Here is an 18,215-nt window from a genome sequence, read left to right on the forward strand (position 1 = left end):
GGAAAGAGAAAGGGGAAATAAATATGAAGCCAACTGGACTAGAAAATATTAGAGAGGAGAAATTTTGGCAGGAAGCAAATGCAAGAAAAAATAATGAAAAAATAATTCTGTGATTCAAAAGCAAGAAGAGGCATTAAAAAACATAAAATATGGGAAAATGAAGTATTTTTTACCTTCTTCCAAGAAGGTAAAAATAACCCTAAGCGTCCTGGCAACCCTCTCATCTCTTTTGCCAATTAGACACAGTTCAGGTTAAAGATCCATAACAATAGACTCAAGATGTTAAAGTTCATCACATTACCCAGGTAATTTCATCACCAGTATTTATTTCACTCACAGATAAAGCTACTGTAACCAATAATCTTGATTGGTAACTTGATGGGATCTGGAATATACTAAGAGCCATGCCTCAGGGTGGGTCTGTAAGGGTATTTCCAGAAAGAGTTAACTGAGGAAAGAAGAGGGTGCCTCAAAGTGGGCCCAACAGGTAGCCCAGATAGAAGGAACTCTGAGAAAAAAGCAGTACTGCCTGCCTGCCTTCTCCTATTGCTGCTGAGCACAATTATTCTTGCTGTGATTGCTGCTGCTGCTGCTACTGCTGCTGCTGCTGCTGCTGCTGCTCCTGCTCCTGCTGCTGCTCCTGCTACTGCTGCTGCTGCTGCTGCTATTTCTGCCCTCCACTAACTTCAGACCCCTTCTTTAGGCTTCCAATATGTACTGAAGACTGGTGGCTCTCTGGGAATCTTTCCAGTTCTTCAGTGCCAGATTGGCACTACTGAGACATTTAGCCTAACAGACTGCTTGCCCACCCATGTCTGCACTTGTATAGCATTCAGACAGTCACAGTTAAACTCCCCAGATGCCATCCTGTACACCAATTTAGTGAATCTCCTTTTATAAGAGATACAGTAGATCACCACTGTTCCTCTAGGAACAGTGAGTTCTAGGGAACTCTGCCCGACACAACCATCATGGTCAAAAGCAGAAGAAGGTAATCCCCATCATTCTGTAGAGGGTGACAAGTTGTTTCTAGTTGTGCAGGGATCACAAATAATTAATTACATTTTAATTTTAAATAATATGTTTACTTTTGATAACTCTACCTCTATCATAATGTCCTGGTTATCCCTATCTATCCTAGTATGATGCACAGCTAAGCAATCCTTTAGGCCCATAATAAAAGCAAACACAATGCAGTCCCAAACCACAAAGGTCTATAACCTTAAGAATAATGAAAAAAACTGAAGAATGTTTTGAAATTTCTTCTCATAGAAACTCTGCTGGAAATAGCAAATTCTCCTCCAAACCCATATATAACTGTTAACAATAAAGTTTAGCAATGGTAAAATTTGGATAATAATTCCTATTGGCTATAAATTTTATGAACTATTCTAAAGGATGTTTTCTTTGTAGGTTTTTAAAATATTTTCTAATAGCACATATATTTATTTGTGTAATTCTGAGATACTTACTATGCCCCATATCTTGATGAAACTCCTTTTTAGGTATAATTCCCCAGTTTGTATTGAATTATAAAGCTCTATTATAAGAAGGCATCACCAATAAAGTGTGCAGAGAAGGGAAATGGAATGCACTTTCTGAGTGGTTTGTAAATTATTAAGGAAGAGGCAATTGGCCTGCAGTCTTCCAAGAGAGGCCAGGGTGCCACAGCTCATGCAGAAAGACCCCATTCACATTAAATAACACATCCCTTGCAGTTCATCTCTATATGCATGTCCTAAGTCTTAGAGCTATAGACTTAAAATTCTATTATTTTCATCTTAAGATCAGGGGAGCCTATGTCATAAACTTTATGCGTGAGTATATTGTTATGATCTCACACTAACTCCCAATTCAGAGTTTATCAATTTTAGTCATGGAAAAATTATCACATAATATTTGGATATTCAATTATGTTTTATTCCTTTAGATTCATTAAAGTTCATGGCCCAGATGTAGGAAGAAAAGGTTTTTAAACCATATTATTAGAATTTCCCAACTATTCCACAGGTGCCAGAATAAAGGAGCCATGTGCTACCAGATAAAGTCACTTCCAGGGTTAAAACCTAGCATCCTCTTGTAGATACCTTACTATATGTTGAATTGTAAACATCTGTAAAATAATTGGAAGCTCAAAGAATAAAAATGCAATAGTATTGTGAGTATTGTTTAGGGGTGGGAGGTCCAAAGAATTCATCTGCTTTGGTTGCCCTATTTTACTGGCTGCAAAACTGAAGCTCTGAATTATTAAATGACTTGATAAGTTTCTAGAGACTGTAAGTTGCCAGATCCAGGCTTAGAATTCAGGTCTGTCTTCCTCTTGGTTTAATATTTTCTTACTTCTAAGTGACGGAAACTCTCATTTGAAAAGATACAAACTTATTTGTTCAACAAAAATCACTGAAAAGTACAGAGATTATAGCAATACAGGAAAAAATAGACATCCACAGAAAATGTATATTCTAAAGTAGGGAATCATGCAAAATCATACCAACAAAATAAATACACAATACATTTTTTTTCAGATAGCAACAAGTACATTGTAGAAAAGAAAAAAGGTAAAGGGACTAAAAAGTGAAAATATATTTTATATCCTCATAGTAATGAGGTGAAATTTGTGCAGATAATCAAAGAAAAAGAAGCAAGCTCACCAAATATCAGCAAAAAGAATCCCCAAAAGGGGGAATGGAAAGCGAACACATCTAAGAATGAAAATGTGTTGTGTGTGCCTGAAAATCAGTGAAGAAGCTTGGAGTAGAGTGAATAAAAGTCAATCATGAAATGCAGATGATGTTGGAAAAATTATGATGGCATATTATTTAGGACTTTTAATTTTTTTAAGTAATGGAAATCAATGGCAAGTTTTGAGAGGGGAAATGCTATCATATAATCTGTGAGTTGAAAAGTAAAATTCAAAACTTAAAGTGGTAGAGTTCTTGCCTAGCATATATGGAGCCCTAGGTTTGATGGATGAATAGAGCACACCCATATTTCTAGCACTTGGGGGGGGGAGTTAAGAAGATCACAAGTACAGGGTCATCCTTGACTATGTAACAGGTTCCAGGCCAGCGTGAGCTACCTGAAATCCTGTCTCAAAAAAGTAAAAATTAAAGTGTTCTTCTCATACTGTATGAAGACTAGGAAGCTACTGAACACTCTAGGCATGAGATAATAAAGGTATTTTAATGATAGGTCAAAGAAAGTTAATAATGTAAAAATATCAATGTTGTAGACTGAGAAATTAGAAAAAAATGAAGTTGTTATTAAGACAGAGAAGGAAGTTGGAAAGCAGAGTAGTGGGGGTTAAATTTGAGATGCTTGTAAGAATCACAGTAGTAATGTTGATTTACTAGTTAGGAGTTCAAAGAAAAAATTACAACCAATGATACAAATTGAGCTAGAGTTATATAGGTGGCATTTGGCAATGAGACAGAAAGAAATCATCTAGGGAGTAATTCCAGACTAAATATTTAGTGTGCCCAGAGTAAGAAAGATGGGGTGCAGAACATAAGGGATAAGGGGCTAGGTCCTAGAACACACCACTATCCAGACAACAAAATGAAAAGGGAGATCTAGATAAAAGGGCTAAGAAAAAGCATCTCGTGGGATAAGGGGATGATGAAAATGCTGTGAAATCAAGGAAGCTAACCAGAGTTAAGCATTTAAAGAAGAAAAGGATTGACTACGACAAAAAGGCTACTGGCAAATCATGTAAAGTGAGATCTGGGACTATATCAATGTGTGGTCAATAGTCACAATGACAGGGTCTTGGCAGGGCAGATTTGATGGAGTAGTAGGTAAGAGAGTGAGTTCAAGAGACAATAGGAAATGAAGTATAGATGATAAATGTCTATAATTCTTTTCGTGAGTTTTAAGTAAATGTGAACCATGAAGGAGGGAAGTAGTGAGAAAAGAAAAGAGATCAAAGGAGATTTTATATCAATATTATAAAAGTCAACCAAAAAGTGTTAAATAAGATTCTCTAGAGAAATAGTACCAATACCATGCATATATTATGAAAAGGTATTTATTGGGTTGTCTTACATGTTAGGGGCTGAGGAATACAAAGTGTGTGTACATGCTGAAGAGGCAGAGAACATGGTAGGTACTCAATTCATGAGGCTGGGTGTCTCAACAGTCCCAAACCAGTGATGTAGGCCTTCAAGTTCACTAGAGAGCTGCTTCCTCAAGAGAAATAAGCTGATCAGAATCTTCAGGTTGAATTCCTCAATCGTATCTGGTTCTTCTGACACATCTTCATCCAAAGTTATAGGTTCCCTCCCACTCTTTCATTACAACCAATATCTTACTTTACTTGGAGACAATATGTGAGGCTATAAGGCATAAACTTTTATTGTAAGTCAAGCATGATCAGGGATCATAGGTTTTTGCTTCATTTTTTTTAGTTCTGGTTTGTTTTTATTTTTGTTTTTTGGCAATTTGGGCATTATGGTCGCTAGAGATAAGTGTCTCTCTCATGTCATATAGAAGCTTTTAGAGTATCTATGCACATCTGGAACTGAGAAATTGCATCTGAGCTCATTTTTTCCTTTGTGACTTTACTCAAAGATTCTAAATTCAACCAGCCAGTATCATTTCTCTTAATTTTCCAGAAATTTTCAAATCATTATGTAGATAGTCATTAAATTCCTTGCCTCTCACAAGTGCTGAATCAAGAATATTAAGTACATTCATCTTGCATAGTTCTTCAAACAGTTCACACCATGGATTATCAGTGATCTCCATACAACCAGGAGAGTATTTAACAACTTTAAGTGAAGTCAGATTAGAATGTGAGCTCTAGATATCATCAAACCCATGAGAGAAATCCATCTTTCTAATTCTGTTTCTTTAGTACCACCCTACTTCTGTTCCTAAGGTTTGTATTAGGCAGTTTTCTCTGCAGGAATAAAATAATATGATATACTTATGAAAGGGGACTTATTAGAATGATGAAAACAGTAAGGGTGAGGTAGTCTAACAATGACCACCTACAAATGGAGAGACAGAGAACTTAGTAGCTGCTTATTCCAAAAAGCTGGATGTCACCACAATCAAAAAAAAGTGTGTTAGTAGACTAGAATTTCCCTGACAAGCTGTTGGTATTCAGTACATATTTAAAGACCAAAGAAGCTGGAGTCTGATATCCACAGAACATTACAAAGAGACACATATGTTCAAGAACATGGGAAGGCAGACAGGCAACATATTTTCCTCAGACCATGCAGATTTACTTTGAGAGCCTCTCTCCCCTCCTCAGATACTTCCCTCTGGAAATGCCTTCACACACACATGTCCAGAAGGATATATAATAATTTGATTCTACATCCTATCAAGCTGACAATGAAGAAGAACCATTACAGTGTTCTTCCAGTGTTTCCTATATTCGTAAATGCTGTATTCTGAACACGTTTCAGTGTGTCCTGCAAGGCTTCATGTGTTGAAATTAACTCCTCACCCTAAAGTTTTAAGAGGGTAGAAATGTAACTGACAATTGTGTTTAAAATTTGGGCCTTTGGGATGTTATTGGGATTAGATAATGTCATTAGGGTGAGTGCCTACAATTGATTCTCAGTAATGTTATAAAAGAGAAAGAGAGACTAGAAGAGAAACACACATACTACTTGTGTTCTATCGTCTCCCCAACCCAATCACCAAACTATAGGTTCTATCTAATACCTATATTTATTTTTTAAGTAAATGTGTTACTTATAACTCCTGCTAGCCTCAATCTTGTGAGGATTCTTCTGCCTCAGCTTCTCAAGTACTGGGATCACAGATGTGCATGACCACATCCAGCTAAGAGTAAATATTCTTGATCCGGCAATGCTTTCCTGCTCCTGCTTTCAATCCACAAACCCAAATAAGCAACTTCTGACCCTACAAAAGTCCAGGCTTCTGGTTTTTATATTCTAATTAGAATGACCTTTTCAAAGAATAAATCTATCACACATTTAATTTCCTTGGACTTAAACTTCTAATGACTTGTCTATTGCATTTAATAGAAAATAGAAATGCTAATGAAGCCTCTAAGCCCCCAGTAATCAATGTCCCTTTTTTTGGCTTACCATTTTCTTTATTACTCTATAGTATACTGAGCCATTATTAGTTGCTGGAGAAAGCCTTTCTCTCTTGACTGCAAGCTTTTGACATAATATCATCTTACCTTTCCCCTGCTAGTACCACAAATTACAGTTTTAACTTTTTAAGTGTGTCCATACAAAAGGAAACAGAGTCAGAGAAATGGAACTGTAAAAAAAAATGGGTTTTTGGGAAAATGTGGTAGATTCAGACAAGAAGCACTTTAGGTTAAGCTACTTAGAGTTCTCATAGCATTAGCTCGAAAATGCAGTATCAGCTCACTGTATCTATATCAGGTGGGGAACAGGCAAAGCAATTAAATTATTTAAAGAATTTCCAGCATGCTGCAGTGATGGTTCAGTGGTTGCAGTGTTTGTTACTCTTTCAGAGGACCAGAGTTTGATTCTAAGTACCCACATCAGGCAGGTTCCAACAACTGTAGCTACAGTGCCAAAGGATCCAATATCCTATTTTGGCTTCTTTGGGCACCCATACATGTAAAATACAAACATATACACACAGAGACACATAAATTAAAATAAATCAAGAAAGAATTCCCAGAGAATCTTTGTAGAGCAGGAATAAACACTTTTTATCTGACCTCCATCAATACAATGTATCCAGGAGGCACTCAGCAAAAAACAGTCAATCATGATCAACCTAAAACCAATCAAGCTTTAGATAATAAAATAACATGACCCTATAACTAAGTCTTTAATTTGCTTCTGCTAGATCTATATAAGTGCTACAACCGTGTAAGATAACTTTATGGAATTTAAATGACTCTTGTGATGCAAAAGGACTCAATGGTGTATGTACAATAGATATCTTCTCTAATATATTTTAGTTATAAACATAATGAGTGAATGTCCCCCAACATATCTCCACCTATTTCTACATAAGTTGTAGAGTTAAATTCACTTCTTAAGAAAACTTTGGTCTTGGAAATATAAGAAAAATTCTGAACTTTAATATATAGAAAATATGAAGAATTTAAGTGAATTTGGAATCATGAAAAGTACTTTATTAAAATAAAGATGCAAATAAAGATTCAAATAATTTTAGTTATATGCTAGAATTTATTTCTAATTTATCTTCATAATTTTCTTATATTTACTATATAAACTAAAGATACGTTTCCTATATTGCCAAATTGGAATCAGTTCAAAAAACTTTAAAATATACTTTCATTTTCTTATCTTATATGTAATGGCAAAATAAATATTCTTGTATTCATTTGCAATTTACATGCCAAAGGATTCTAATTAAAGAGACAATTAACTAAAATGATGCCTCAAGAAAAGGCAATATCAAGACATTCACCAATGTTCCTATTGATGGATGAGAAAAAGCATAATGATCTCAAATTGCAGGAAAGATACATAAATCAGAATTTGTCTGTACTTATTAAGGATGTAACCAGTGAATTTAATTTTAGATACATGGGAATTTTAGCACTGTGCCTCTTAGATGAGTAGAAACTGTTCTCATTTATTTGCTATCAATTTCTAAAATCCACCATTGCCTGGGACATAGTGGTAGCTTATGGTGGTATTTTATTTGTACTGAAATGTGATTTTAATTGTATGTTAATAAATAAAGTTGCCCGGGGGTCAGAGCTATTAGAGCCAAAGCAAGAGCGTGGTGGTGGTGGTGCACGCCTTTAATCCCAGCACTTGGTAGACAGAGCTAGGTAAGTCTCTGTGTGTTCAGGGATACAGCCAGCATTGGAGACACACGCCTTTAAGACCTGGAGGGCTGTACGTACAGGCAGTGACGAGGCAGTCACGTATTTGGGTTTACAACCAATGAGAAGGCAGAACAGAAAGAATATATCAAGACAAACACACAGGAAGTAGGTCTCTTTCGGAGAGGTAGGACCACCGCAGGAGGAAGGTTTTAGCTCTGAGCTCTGACCTCTTGGCTTTCTCTTTTACATTGGTTCTGTGTTTCTTATTTAATAAGACAGTTGGTTACATCTACAGTAGCTCTCTACCTATTTGTTTAGCCCATTTTATAAAAAGCAAATATATATTTTGAAATTAAAATATACTTACATCATTTTCTCTTTTTCCTTGCCTCTCTCCAACTCCTCCCATGTACTACCTATTGCTCTCAGTCAGATCAAGGCCATCTTTTAATTTAAAAAAAAATATTTAAAAGGAAAAAAAAAGAAGTACTTTAATTGTTTCCCAGATACCTTGTTATGTATGTATTTGTATTTAATCAAGTATTATATGTGCTTATATAAAGCAATTAAGAGCACAATTCAGAATCTTAAAAAGCAAACATATTGAATCACATTATACACAGTCTTTGAGGAGTCTGAAGATTTGTCAAAAGGGTATAGCAGAATATATAAACAAAGAAAATAGCTTCAACCTTACAATTACATATAATGTATAATTTGCATCTTAAGAGCCAAAGAAGAGAAACTATGTCCTGAAGCAAGTAACAGGGCTTCATTGGAAGGATAGGTTTGAGTAGGAATCTGAAGGGTAGGACAGATGTGGAATAAGAGAGGGGAATATGTGGGCATCTCAGAAAATCAGAGTTATAACATACTGCCTAGTAGGAGCCCTCTTCTGATCTACCCTCCTTACTTCTATGAGAATGATAAGAGTGTAAGTATCCATCCTCCAGGGCCCACCCTTTATTTTGCATCCTCACTGATCCAGTGTTTCCCATAATATACCAAATTGTACATGGACTCTCTCACCAGACACAATGAAACCTTCTTGGTGAGTCTGTTCAGTGACAAAAGTCCAAGTTCTAAGGCCTCCTACAAATGTGAGCCAAACATCTTTTGAAAGACATTTCTTCATGGGTGCATGCTTGTTTGTGTGTGTCTGTGTGTGTGTGTGTGTACATGTGTGTAACAACAATAATTAAAGAATAAAAAAGATTTGAGAAGAAGGGGAGGGAAAAGCTAGGGCTAGAAATGATGTAAATATAGTACTCTTGTATGAAATTCTCAAAAATAAAAGGTTCAAGTTAAAAAAAATGCTAGCCATCTCCTGAAGTGACCCCACTTTCATCAGTGAGAACTCAATATCATCAATACAATGTCATAGCACTAGAGTATAAAATCTGAATCCCTATGAGATTGCATGTATGTAAAGGGAAAAGGGACATTTTATTGAGCTTGGCATCTTGAACAACTGGAAATATAACAAGGGGGTATAAATGTTTGATACACAAAATTGAGTGAAAGAAAGTCCTGGATGGAGGGAAGTCAGACTACTAATAGAAGCAGAGATGAGAAAGATGGAACAGTGATAAATATTAAAGACAGCCTTAAATGCCAAGCTCAAATTTTTGGTCTATTTTAGCCTATTAATCAAGGGTATAAAATGATAAAGAGAGAAAGAAGTAAGACTATAGCAACACTCCATGAGATGTGGAGCTGATGCCTAACTAGAGCCTTTGTCCCTACTGACTAATGTTCATAGAACTCGAAGGTACTCTGTATGCTACCACGGAAGAAAGGTAACCATCAACCCAGCCCCAAAACCTGGGGTCTACAACAGTGATCTACCTACAAGATATACCAGTGCAATTGTGACGCCAATGGTATAAGAGTAAGTAACCACTCTATGACTGGATTTAAGTCCCACCCCATGAGATGGAATCCATGCCTGACACTGCTCAGGTGACCAAGAACATTAGACTGAATAGGCTGTGAACCTACAAGAAAACCAAATACTGTCATTCTGTTAAAGAAACATAACAAGAAAGTGATTCCTAGCAACATTCTGCTCTACTCATAGATAAGTGCCTCACTCAGGCATCATCATAGAAAATTCCTCCTACAGCAGATGGAAACAAAGCCACAGCTGGACAGTGTGCAGAGAATGAGAGATGTTTGAACACTCAGTCCTAAATGAGATATCTTTATCAAATCTCTCCCTTCAGGGTTCAGTGAACTATGAAGAAAAGGGGAATGAAAGAATGTAAGAACCAGAGGTGGTGGATGACTCCAAGGAAACAGTGTCTTCGAGATACAACAGGGCTGATGCTCATATGAACTCACAGGGACTCTAGGCACACAAGGCTTGCACAAGTGCAAGCCAGATGGGGTTCTAGCACAGAGAGGGGGAAATGGACACAGGCTCCCACCCCTAACCAAGAAGATATCTGCAACTGACACCCACTTGCAAAGGAAAAATTAGTTTTCTCCAATGGAATCTCATTGAGTATATTAACCACACTTAAGGGCAGGCCCCATGTCCAACAGTAGATTGCCAACGTGAAATGAACTCAATGTTGTTTTATGAATGTTTTGTCTCATATTGGTGTTTGGGTATTTTTTAACTTACTGGTCTTTTGTTTGTATATTATAGTTTCTGATTTTATGGTCTTATGGATGTGTGTATGTGTTTCTTGTATATTTTTCTTGTGCTTTTTTCTTTTTTTAAAAAAAAATTCTTGTTTAGTTGATTTTATTTGTTTGCCTGTTTGTTTGTTGGCTAAAGAAAGAGAAAAAGAAGAGGCATGGAGTTGGGTGGGTGTGGAGGTGGGGATGTTCTGGGAGGAATTGGAGAAGGAAAACAATGATCAGAATATAGTCCATAAAAAAATGTTTCGGTTAAAAGAAGAAAAAGAAAAAATGGGAGCCAAAATTAATACATGTATTTTTGGAGATAATTGTATCTGTGAAAGACAGCAAAACCTCCACATCATACAGGGTAGAAATTGATACATATGATGCCTTAAAAAGTTTAAATGGTAAAAATTAAATGAAGAAACGTCACTTAGTACTGACAAAGGAACAGATAAAAAATAAATAAAAATAGCCCAGAATAATGGAATGTAGCTACTTCTTCCAAGTAAGAGATGGCAAATAGCCAAAAGATCACAGGAAACCTGAAATTGTAGAAATGACTGTCCTTAACATATATGCAATATAGAATATTTCTATGCTTATATATAATTGCTAAAATTCAAGATAGATGAAGGTGCTCTCCTACATCCTCCATCATATTGCTGTTCCTTTACTCCTATGGGGCATCCCATGTCTCCAGCTTTTGTAATTCCTAGATTCATCACATGAAGGCACAAATACTTTAAAATTTTTATAACAGTCATGTGCCATATCCATCACCTAATTTGGATTTAATTTCTCTGTGGATTGGCTATCATATTGGTCTTTGGCTTAATCCTTAATATCCTGGCACATTCATTATTCAGCAACTGCCAAATTATTTCTGGGATGCCACATTTTAGTTGTTATTAGGTTCTGTGTCTGTCTCTGTGTGTGTGTCTGTCTCTATCTCTGTCTCTCTCTGTCTCTCTCTCTCTCACACACATAGAGAGAGAGGGAGAGAGAGAGAGACTTACTTATGAATATTCATTTCATAAAAGCTTTTGGAACACTTTCTTCTACATTTTACACATCCCCCTGCAATCCCAGTGCTTAGAAGGTAGAGGAAGGAGAATTGGTGGTAGTCTGAAGCTAGCTTGGGATGCCCAGAGAGATACAGGCTCCAAAAACAAGCAATGGACAGCTACTACAAAACTGAAAAATGATTGATTTTTGTCTTTGCAAATGATAAAAACAAAATATTGATAGACTTCCTTGCCCATCCGACTGATCTTACTTTTTTGTCTAATTCTCTTTTACATCATACTACTTAGTTATGAGCACATATTTGGCAATATTCTGTGTATGACAGATACACTATTAGTAAGTCACCTCTTTACTGCTATTCAGTACAGATGAAGTTTTGGCAGAATACATGCACTATATACCAAATATCAGTGCCTTGCACACATGAAAAGGTCAATATACATTGACTGAATGAAAATGAAATGTTTATTAGGTTTCTCTGATATACAAAGGATTTTTCTAGACATACAGATTTGTTCCTTGCTGTATGTGGAATTATGATCCAATGTGTAAACAATGACCTCTCCGTTATTTTTTGTTTTTCTTTTGTTTAATTAAAAAAAATTTTCCATTCATTTTACATACCAATCAAAGATTCCTTTCTTTCCTCCTCCCACCTCCCCAGCCTCCCCCTCCCAAACCACCCCCCACTCCTCCCCACAAGAAGGCAAGGCTTCACATGGGGAAGCACATCCAGTAGAGACAAGTCCAAGCCCCTTTCCCTCCCCCACCCACCCACCCACCCCCACCCCTCCTCGAGGCTGCAAGAGGTGTTCCATTATAGGTAGTGGGCTCCAAAAAGCCCCCTCATGCACCAGGGATGGATTCTGATCCTATTGCCAGGGGGGGCCCCAAGCAGATCAGGCTGCACAACTGTCTTGTCATGCAGAGGGTCTAGCCCAGTCCCATGCAGGCTCCACAGCTATTGGTCCACAGTTCATGAGCTCCCACTAGTTTGATTTGGTTGTCTCTGTATGTTTCCCTATCATGATCTTGATGCCCCTTGCTCATAGATAGAATCCCTCTTCTCTCTCTGACTGGACTCTTGGAGCTCTGTCTGGTGTTTGGCTGTGAATCTCTGTATCTACTTCCATCAGTCACTGGAGAAAAGCTCTATGATGACAGTTAGGGTATTCACCAATCTGGTCACTGGGGTAAGCCAGTTCAGTTCAGGTACCCTCTCCACTATTTCTAATAGTCCAAGCTGGGGTCATCCTTGGGGATTCCTGGGAACTTCCCCAGCACACGGTTTCTCTCTATCCCCATGATGTCTTCCGCTATCATAGTACCTCTTTCACTGCTTTCCCACTCCATCCCTGTTCCAGCTCGATCATCCCATTCCCTTATGTTCTCATCCCCTATCCCCTACTCTCCATTGCCCACCCCTCATGCCCAGTTTACTCATGGAGATCTCATCTATTTCCCCTTCCCAGGGCGATCCATGCATCTCTCTTTGGGTCTTCCTTCTTAGCTAACTTCTCTAGAGTTGTGGGTTGTAGTCTGGTTATCCTTTGCTTTACATCTTGTATCCACTTATGAGTGAGTTCATTCATAACATGTTTGTCCTTCTGAGTCTGGATTACCTCACTCAGGAGACCTCTCCATTACTTTATGATATTCTGAAATGAATTAGGGGTTTCAATTTTTGCCTAGAATTTTCATTATTTTATAAATATCTTCAAATATAATTCATGTGAATTTAATATATTAAGGAATATGTAGCAATATTCTTCCCAAGTTTTGGTCATATAGTAGCTTGTGTTACAAAAAAAAAAAAAAAAAAAAAAAAAAAAAAAAAAACCTATACTGGGCTACTCAGAACACAGTTGCTGGTATGGCAGAAACTGGTTTTCTAATGGAATTTGATGGTAAAATTTCCAAAGTTAAGAGTGAAGAAAAAGTTGTAGTTTTGTTCAAAGTGGTTTAAAGGCACAAAGCCTGTGGTTGGTTGGTTGGTTGGTTTTGAAACTTGATCTCAATATATAAACCAGGTTGGCCTCCAACCCATAATCCTGTCTCATTGCCTCATTCTCCAGAGTGTTGGGTAAGTATGTGTTTATGTTTGTGTGTGTGAGTGTGCAGGTCAAGGCATGTCTGTGTAGAACAAGGAACAAAGGGTCACTCCCCTCCTTCTGCCATGCAGGTCACAGAGATGGAACTCAGGTCATCAGTGTGCACCAAGCACTTTCACCCACTGAACCATCTCCCCACTCTGCCCCCTGTTTTTTTGTTTTTAGATAAAATATTTGTGAAAATTCTTGTATGGTCCAGAATCAACCACCCCAAAGCTCTGCTAAGATAGTGACAGGATACCAACTTCCCCTTATTCCTTATTAATGTGGCCAGTTTGCTATTCATCAGAGTTTAATCTCTCTGTCCAATCATCCATGGATTTCTTTTAAAACAAAATATTAATAAGCTAACAACAGTGTCCTCTGCTAGCACTTGTCGGCTTTTTACTGAGCGGCCTGTCTTTTTTGAGAAGCTATCCTGTGACCCATTTTGCACAGATCACCAAATACCCATCAGAGGGTAATAGCTTTGTGTCTTTAAAGCCAGAAGCTTAGAGAAGAAAAGGATACGAATCTCAGTACAAACTGCTTGAGCCATCCCTAATCAAACCAAAGATGATTTCATATTGTAGAAAAGTTACAAGAAAAAAAAAGGAAGAAGGGCCACAGACTTCCTATTTGGTACCCTTTTCTGGGAAATCATGGTGTAGAGTCCTTTTGTTTTATCTGCTGTGGTTCACAATAATTTCATATTCTTTTTCATTCTTGTTTATACAGTGCTTCTGCTGAATATTCTTCCCCCTTCAGAGGCATTTTTGCCTCTAACACAGCATGATATTTTGTAGTCTGTTTGCTTCAAACTGAAAAATAACAGAATCTTTCCTTTTACATAATAATGAGAAAAGGCAATCACATTTGATACTGATAAATGAAAATTCAAAATGAGAATGTAGGCTCCAGAGTGGAAAGAAATATTTATACAGCTATTTTGAGACACGGGTCAAATTTTGCTGTCAGACATAGACCTATTACAGTTAGCCATTCAGAACAAGAGAAGCACAAACTGTTTATTCATGACAAATAAGCATGGGAATTTCACCAGAAGCAATGTGTTCCTTGAGCATTCCACAGTCCATTGAACAATCAATGATCTCAAGCTTTCACTTTCTTATAGTTGTAAGTGTATGTGTATTTTTCAGAGGCAGGGTGTGCATCTATTTTGCTCACTGTGGTGTGTCCTACATGGAGAACAGCTCTTGGCATACTCATGCATCACTTTGCTGTATGAATATGTTAGGGAGAAATGTATTGTTAGGTAATTCTATTGTTTTGCAAACATAATTCAGAGTATAGTAATAAAAACAAAATGGTGATAATGTACCAAGGTTATATGATCTTTTAGGATCACTGTTACATCACTGGTCCATCTTGATCACAATATCTTTATGTATTATGTGTGCATGCAGACCTTTATCCAATATAATATGTGTGTATACATATATCTATGTATTTGTGTATTGTCCAATAACATTTATTTTACTCATCTCTTTAATTACTACAACAGTGTACTTCTGGAATATAGTTAAAGGTTGTGGGAAAATTCAATTTATTTGTAAGTTTTTAGTTTCAAAAGTCAGTTTAACCTAGATTACAAACTGATGTATTATTTTAAACCTTCAGGTATTTTGTTCATTACCTGTCAGTATCTTTTTTCACTCTCAGGTTTTCTAGTAAGGTACATCTATTGGTAAGGAATTCCTTCAGGTTCTGTTTGAGGTCTTTCTAGCTCCATTTTTGTTGTTGATTCCCCTCACACACCTTTCGAACCACTTTGACTCTCTCATCCCTCTCCCTGGACCACTTTGACTCTCTCATCCCTCTCTATCATGTACTGGAAAGTTTCTGCTGAAATGTCAGCTGCCAGGCATACCAGAGACCCTCCTATGTTAGTTGTTCCTTTTTCTGTCCTGTTTCCAGGATTTTCTTTGTCTTGAATTGTAGCATGAATCTTAACAGGTATTATTAATAAAAACAAATCCAGGCTGGGTATTGGGGTGAACGCTGAAAGATCAGAGAGACAGAACAAGCCATAGCTATCTTACCTTGCCAGTTCCTCAGCTGATCCTGTTTCCTCAGCCTGAATGCCTCTCAGCTGAACTGTGCTGCTCAAAAACCTAAAAGCTTACCCTGGTTTCATGCCTTATATACCTTTCTGCTTTCTGCCATCACTTCCTGGGATTAAAGGCTCACTTCCTGGGATTAAAGGTGTAAATCACCATGCCTGGCTGTTTCCAGTGTGGCTTTAAACTCACAGAGATCCTCATGGATCTCTGCCTTAGGAATGCTAGGATTAAAGGTGTGTGTGCCACCATTTTCTGGCCTCTATATCTAGTGGCTGTTCTGTTCTCTGACCCCAGATAAGTTTATTAGGGTGCACAATATTTTGGGGAACACAATATTATCACATTGAATTACTTAGAATTTATTACCATATGATTTTAGGTAGTCTTACTTGACTTGAATCTGTGGTTTTTTTACCTTCCTGCACCTTGATATTTATACTTTCAGCCACGGTTGGAAAGTTATATGATGTTATTACTTTGAATAATCTTCTTTTTCTTTATCTCTTCAATCTTTTCTCCTTCTTTCTTCAGGTTTCCCCTCCCTCTTCATTCAGTCTCATCCACTTCACTCCAATTTCCTGTCTTCAATTTCACTTTTTCTTTCTGCTCAATCAATGCTGCTTCTCTTTCTTATTGAATCTTAATTTCATTCATTGTGTTTTTCAGCTCTGAGATTTGTTTGTCCTTTTATTACTTCAATCTGTTTATGATTTCATTCTGATTAGTCTATAAATTGCATCTCTGAAATTTCTTCAAATTTAATAAGCTGTCTTGTATATGTAGGCTTATAGCCATTGATGGCTGATTTTGCCTCTTGTATAATACCATATTTCCGTGACTGTTTGTGATCTCCCTGGAGGTACATTAATTTCTTTGTTTCTGACCATCATTTCACAGTAGGCCTGTGTTGTATGACAAAATTTTACCTGTAGAGATATAACACATACATAGGCCAATATGGGTATCACCAAAGTCCAACTCTAGTGAACCATAAGCTTTACTGGAGTTACTTACAGGAATATGGGTGTGAGATGACTTACAGGAGCAGATATGACCCAAAGTCAGTGGCATCATCAAATCCCACCCCTTCATGGTGACAGGTCACAAAGCTCGGAACCTGGAACACACTGCACAGCCTACAGGCAGCTCAACAGGATAGAGGGTGTCCTTTCCAGGTGCCTCAGTTAGTCTCAACCTCTTTTAGGCAGCTCAGCAGGTTTCTGCTTCTTTAAGGCAGCTGGTCTGGTTTCAGTGTTTCCTTTGCACCTTGGCTTGTCTGAGAGTCATCTTTGCAGCTCCACTTCATCTTAAGACTCTCAGATTTTATTGCTTACTCTGCCAAGGAGGAGCCTAGTGAATTTGGTCAGTCCCAGAGACTTCCTGAAGCTGTTTTAAGTTGTTTTCCTTCCTGCTTAAGGAGCTTCCTTCCCTGAAGGATGGAATGTTTCAATCTCAGAGGAAAGCATTACACAGCAGCCTGTAAATAAATTCTGAGCAGACTGGCTATTGGGCTTCCTATCCTTGTGATTGCTGTGAAAATTCTATTCCCTGTCTACTCTAGCTGCACCTTTGTTTCTTGTTTCTCAGTAGCCTCAGGTTGATTAGTCTTGCCAGCACCTCTGATCCTCCTCATGAACTGAGCAAGAACAAGCATCTCATGGAAGGATTTGTTATTATATATTACCCTCCAACTCAATTCAAATATATTTTATTTATTCTTTAATAATTTCAAGCATGCGTACAATGTATTTCAATCATCTTCACCCACCATACCCTCCAACTCTTTTTAGGTCTCTCTACAACTCTCCACCAATTTCATGATCTCTTTTTTTAAATAGTCCTCTGGGTCCAATAAATAGGGTCTCCTGTGTCTCTCCTCCATCCATGCTATAATGTTGATGGGCTTGATCTTATATAAGTCTTGTACAGTCCTGTGACTGGACATGACTTGACAGGCCATGACAACAGCCTGTCATGCCCAGAAAATACTGTTTCATTTCACCTCAGAGCTCTGCTAATGGTGGCTCTTGCAATTTTCTGTGTCCTCTTCCAGGATGCTTCCTGAACCTTAAGAATGAGTATGATATAGCCAGGAACAATAAGCCCTAGGAGTGAACCTGTTATTTTGCTACATTGACACAGTATCATATGGCCTTCTAAACACTTGTCTCTATACCCCCCAGTCAGTGAAGCTACCAGAACTCATCAGGAAGTATCTTTGTGCAATGGAAGATGGTTAATAAAGAGACTTATAGATACCCAAAATACAGAAAATAAGTGTCTGTGTAGTGTTCAGCCATAAATGAGAAAATTCATTTTTTTTTTGATTTTTTGAAGCTATCTTCAACCATATTTCACCCACATGATAAACTAACTAACCTGTACAAATTTAACTTTCCTCCATATATATGTTTGACCAATAATGGTATCTGTCAGTAAAGATACTGTAATGCCAATAGAACAGAGTAGAGGACATAATTCTATACCAACAGCCAGCTAATTTTTGACAATGCTGTCACAAATATACATTAGAGAAAAGTCAGAGTTTTTGAGAATATTAAATATCCACATGTAGAAACTACATCTTTAACTTTCAAAGTATACAAAAAT

The 18,215-nt window shown here is 37.3% G+C and overlaps 1 protein-coding gene and 1 long non-coding RNA gene across 2 annotated transcripts in view; both read right to left on the reverse strand.

The window, feature by feature from the left end:
* Positions 1 to 18,215, reverse strand: part of Dlg2 (discs large MAGUK scaffold protein 2) — a 1,876,145-nt gene that overhangs the window by 1,701,115 nt on the left and 156,815 nt on the right. The window lies entirely within an intron of this gene.
* LOC119088315 lies at positions 16,309 to 17,296 on the reverse strand. Its single transcript, XR_005091940.1, has 2 exons — positions 16,620 to 17,296; positions 16,309 to 16,531 (listed from the first exon to the last, which is right to left on the reverse strand). It is a non-coding gene; the product is annotated as an uncharacterized LOC119088315 (long non-coding RNA).

Source organism: Peromyscus leucopus, chromosome 1, assembly GCF_004664715.2.
Source record: "Peromyscus leucopus breed LL Stock chromosome 1, UCI_PerLeu_2.1, whole genome shotgun sequence".
Classification (NCBI taxonomy): Eukaryota; Metazoa; Chordata; class Mammalia; order Rodentia; family Cricetidae; genus Peromyscus; species Peromyscus leucopus.